We start from the raw sequence: 5,271 nt of genomic DNA on the forward strand, positions 1-5,271 counted from the left end.
GGGACAGAAGGGGGCAAGGGAAGGGGGTGGTGAGAGGGAGAGAGATAGAGAGAGAAGGGGAGGGGGATGGGGACAGAAGGGGAATGGGGGAGAGAGAACAGGAGGGGGAGAGGTGGTAGAGAAGGGGAAGAGGGAATAAGGGGAGAGAGGGCGCAGAGAGAAGGGAAGGGAGAACTTGGGGGGGGTGAGAGGGGGAAGAGAGAAGGGGGTAGGAAGATGACCCTACATCACATGGACTTCAGCGGCCCAAGATGGGGCCAGGTCAGTACCACCTTATAAAGGGAAATAAACAGCAGTATACTCACCCCAGAGCCTGCATTCCCCCAACCACACCCCCATCCTGTACCCCAAGAAACAATCAGATAAGGATCCAATTCTCCTTCACACGGGGTCCGTTACACGGGACAGATATTGGCCGGGACACCAGGAATGGGGACATCTGCAACATCCTCCATTGGAATAGCACCGTAAGATATTGCACATCCCCTTTTGAGAGGGCAGGCCAGCTAGTGGTTGAATAAAGCTGACAGCGTGGCACTGGCTCAGCCAGGATGAGAGAGTCTCAACCCTTACGTGACAAATTGCCCCTTTGACATCCTTCCACCGCCAACTGCCCTCTGAATGCCACCCCTTGATGCTGGGTGTCACGTAGGTTTCCTTGGCCCCTCGCCAACGTCGACCAGTCCAATATCTTTGTCACTTCCCCTGGTCGCAGACGGGCACACCCACAGCTGGTCACTACGCACACAGGAAGAGATCACAAGTGTTTGAAAAGAGACCTGTCTCAAGTGCCAAATCTGCATTGCCAGTCTCATGTGGGATGTTGTCAAGCTGAATAAATAGGTTCCCACAGAAAGAGGAAGTTGTGATTGTCTGATTGGTTTGGTGGTGAGGTGGCTGCTGTTGTTTAGATATTTTTAGAGTCTGTGAATAAGGTCAGTGAATGAATTATAACAGATGTCAACCAGACTAGTCCATTGGAGTAAACACACCGTGGCATCAGGGGTGGCATAGGCTGTTCGAAGATTGCCTTTGTAGGGATCTGAGCCCAGCTCCCGACCTGGGGCCCACAGCCCAGCTCCATCCTGGGGTCCACAGCCCAGCTCCGACTTGGGGCCCACAGCCCCGTTCCATCCTGGGATCCACACCCAGCTCCATCCTGGGGTCCACAGCCCAGCTCCATCCAGGGGCCCACAGCCCACCTCCATCCTGGGGTCCACGGCCCAGCTCTGTCCTGGGGCCCACAGCCCACCTCCATCCTGGGGTCCACAGCCCAGCTCTGTCCTGGGGCCCACAGCCCAGCTCCATCCTGGGTCCACAGCCCAGCTCTGTCCTGGGACCCACAGCCCAGCTCCATCCTGGGCCCCACAGCCCACCTTCATCCTGGGGCCCACAGCCCAGCTCTGTCCTGGGGCCCACAGCCCAGCTCCATCCTGGGTCCACAGCCCAGCTCTGTCCTGGGACCCACAGCCCAGCTCCATCCTGGGCCCCACAGCCCACCTCCATCCTGGGGCCCACAGCCCAGCTCTGTCATGGGGCCCACAGCCCACCTCTGTCCTGGGGTCCACAGCCCAGCTCCATCCTGGGCCCCACAGCCCACCTCCATCCTGGGGCCCACAGCCCAGCTCTGTCCTGGGGCCCACAGCCCAGCTCCATCCTGGGTCCACAGCCCAGCTCTGTCCTGGGACCCACAGCCCAGCTCCATCCTGGGCCCCACAGCCCACCTCCATCCTGGGGCCCACAGCCCAGCTCTGTCATGGGGCCCACAGCCCACCTCTGTCCTGGGGTCCACAGCCCAGCTCCATCCTGGGCCCCACAGCCCACCTCCATCCTGGGGCCCACAGCCCAGCTCTGTCATGGGGCCCACAGCCCACCTCTGTCCTGGGGTCCACAGCCCAGCTCCAGCCTGGGGCCCACAGCCCATCTCTGTCCTGGGGCCCACAGCCCAGCTCCATTCTGGGGTCCACAGCCCAGCTCCATCCTGGAGACCACAGCCCAGCTCTGTTGTGAGGACATTACTCCAGCTCCATCCTGGGGACATCAATTACATCTTCAGTTCAAACTACTGAAGGAGCTTAGCGCTACGTAGAAGATGCTAACGTTAGCCTGCTGCTCCATTCAATCTGACAATAGCTGGTCTTCAGTTTCGATCCCTATTCCCACTGGTTATCCTTATCCCTCCATTCTCTGTGAGAGCCAATCTCTATCTCCCTCTCAGCCTTACCCGTGTCAGAAATGGAATATTAAACAAAGGTCTGGATTCACACTGATTCACAGTCGCATTGGGTGAAGCATGTTCTCCCATCACTGTCCTAAATACTCGGTGCTTTATTCTAAGAGTGTACTCTCTGGGTATTCAGTTCACTGACCAATAGATTAATCTCTCAGAGTTAGCCTTATCCAGATCTTTCGAACTCTCGGGTGGCTGAGTGAGATTTTCCTTTGTTCTGCTGAACTCTGGAGAATTTCAACACAATGTAGGAAACTTCACAACCCTATAAAAGAGCAGAGGGAGCTTTACTCTGTATCTAACCCGGTGCTGTCCCTGTCCTGGGAGTGTTTGATGGGGGACAGTGTAGAGGGAGCCTTACTCTGTATCTAACCCCGTGCTGCCCCTGTCCTGGGAATGTTTGATGGGGGACAGTGTAGAGGGAGCTTTACTCCGTATCTAACCCCATGCTGTCCCTGTCCTGGGAGTGTTTGATGGGGACAGTGTAGAGGGAGCTTCCCTCTATACAGAGCACTCCCAGGACAGGGACAGCACTGGGTTAGATACAGAGTAAGGTAAAAACAATGACTGCAGATGCTGGAAACCAGATTCTGGATTCGAGGTGCTGGAAAAGCACAGCAGTTCAGGCAGCATCCGAGGGGCAGGAGAATCGACGTTTCGGGCAAAAGCCCTTCATCAGGAATGCCTAGATACAGAGTAAAGCTCTCTCTACACTGCCCTCATCAAACACTCCTAGAACAGGGACAGCACGGGGTTAGATACAGAGTAAAGCTCCCTCTACACTGTTCCCCCATCAAACACTCCCAGGACAGGGACAGCACGGGGTTAGATACAGAGTGAGGTCTGCTCAAAGATGAATTTCTAATTGTATGAGCTGCTGAGGGAGAGAGTGGAACATCAGGAAGTGAGTGGGTTGGAAATGAAACATTACTGCTGCTATGACGCATGAAATAATTTTTTTTTAAAAAAACACATTAGATCTTGAGATCTGGAAAGCTCTGCATTAAACTCCCGTCCTTAATGACCCCTTGGGAAGGTGCCCCAGTTGCTGTAGTCCCTGTTGCGGGGTCTCTGTCTCTCTCTCACACACACACACACACAGTACTGTTGGGGAGACGGGTGCCGAGAGTGTAAGACTTTCGCAAGCGCCTGAGAAAAAGCAATGATCCGGGAAGGAGGGGGTTAATACTTCTATGTGATGGATGAAAAGCTCAGGTCTTTGAGAAAAGCTTACTGGACGCCCGGAGACTCTGTAAGCCACTTCCTGTTTCTCAGACTGTATTGTCACAACTTGACAGTGGTCTTTCAAACAGTGTATAACAGGTTAGGCACAGGGTCCTGTGTCCCTGGTTCTCACTGTACAATGAGAGAGAGAGAGAGTAGGAGGAAGGATAACTTATAAAAACGGGAGGAGAGAGACAAACGTAGCACCTGTGCAGGAGCTGGAGACGACCATGGCATTTGGAAGTGACTGTTTGTAATTTCTCACACTGAAGTGTAAGACTGACTGTGAATCCAGTTGAGCCCAAGATCTGGGTGAGTTATGCCAAGTTTCGGCTGAGGGTGCTGCTGGAGAACGTTTTTGTGAAAGAGGAGAAATGCTTGACTGAATAGCAACTTGCTGCTGACCTGGAGAGCCGGCTGCTGTTGGCAAACGCAGGGATTGGAACTAAACAGCCTGACATCATGGGGCAGAGGGACTTCAGACCACGGGGGTGAATTGGCCCAGCTCCTGTCATCATCTGGGACTCTGCACAGTCCACCGGGGACTCTCCACCACATCGAGCCGCAACTTCGACTTTTAAGGTCATTTTTATTTTCTTTTAAATTACTTTTATCGCAGTCGGAGCTGTCACAGAAGGGAAGGGAGGAAATGAGAGAATTGATGCTTTTTAACTGTGCTGACCTTTTCATTAAATTTCACCAACGTGCAGATTTCCAGTCAACTAAAGCTTCCAGATTTCCCTCTAACTAGATATAATATTTTGATTTTTTCTTTTGCCTCCTGGATGTCAGTTTGTTCTTTCTCTCCCCCAATCCCCCTTCTCCCTCTCTCTTTCTCCTCTCTCTCTCTTTCTCTTTTTCTCTTTCTCTTTTTTCTCTTTCTTTTTATCTCTCCCTCTCTTTTTCTTTCCTTTCTCTCTTTCTCTCTCTCTTTTTGGACATCATCCACTCAACACAAACCGCCCGCTCACCCTTCCAACCATCCCTGATATAATAATATTATTTCTCAATTGCATTCAGTTTTGATAGGTTCACTGAACTCGAAACGCTCTTTGTGTTTCTTCCAACAGACTACCATACCTGCTGAGATTCTCCAACATTGTTTCAGACGGTGGAGAATTTTATTTCAGATCGCCAGCATCCGCATTTCCTTGGTTATTTCACCTTTAATGTTGTTGTTTCGCGGGATGCCAGCATCACTGGCAAGGGCAGCATTTGTTGTCCATCCTAACTGCCCTTGACCATGTGGCCATTTGTCAAGGCAATATGGAGGCAACCATATTGTTGTGGATCTGAGGTGACACTTAGTTCATAAAGGGCAAAAATGTTAGGCTTCTTTACCAAAGGTTACGAATAAAATAAGAAAAGGAATGCTGATGGTTTATGGTTGCCATGAGTGAAATTAGGTTTCATTCCAAATTTTGCCATTGGAATTTAAATTTAGTCATCGGCAGTGATAGGATTTCAGACAATGGTTTTAGAGTTATAACCCGTGCCTCTGAATTACACAGTCAGTGACATTATTACTCTGTTTAAGAGTCCCTGTTGTGAAGTAACTGTAGAAACAAGAACAAGTTTGTGGTCAAACTATTTGTAACTGGAAGAGAGGTCAGAAGAGAACTGGAGCCATAAAACCTGTCATTAATGAAGGGGTAGGTGATGGCGAAGTCAGCAACAGAACTCAGGCAGAGCTGGTGATTGGGGATATTATGAAGGTGGGTGTCAGCAGGTTTGATCACAGAGAGAATATGGAGAAATAAAACAGTTCACAGCAAAAAGGGACTCAAGGTTCCGAACAGTCTTATTCCTTCTCAGAT

General features: G+C 51.1%; 1 protein-coding gene across 3 annotated transcripts in view; it reads left to right on the forward strand.

The window, feature by feature from the left end:
* Positions 1 to 5,271, forward strand: part of LOC122542804 (G-protein coupled receptor 4-like) — a 101,642-nt gene that overhangs the window by 16,269 nt on the left and 80,102 nt on the right. For 2 of the 3 annotated variants that reach the window (XM_043680858.1, XM_043680857.1), the window contains exon 1: positions 3,246 to 4,036. The exons of the other annotated variant lie outside the window; for it this stretch is intronic. The gene's annotated coding sequence lies outside the window, so the exon portion shown is untranslated. Of the gene's footprint in view, positions 1 to 3,245; positions 4,037 to 5,271 lie in introns of those variants that run through there. 3 annotated transcript variants of the gene reach the window in all.

This window comes from Chiloscyllium plagiosum, chromosome 41 (assembly GCF_004010195.1).
Source record: "Chiloscyllium plagiosum isolate BGI_BamShark_2017 chromosome 41, ASM401019v2, whole genome shotgun sequence".
Classification (NCBI taxonomy): domain Eukaryota; kingdom Metazoa; phylum Chordata; class Chondrichthyes; order Orectolobiformes; family Hemiscylliidae; genus Chiloscyllium; species Chiloscyllium plagiosum.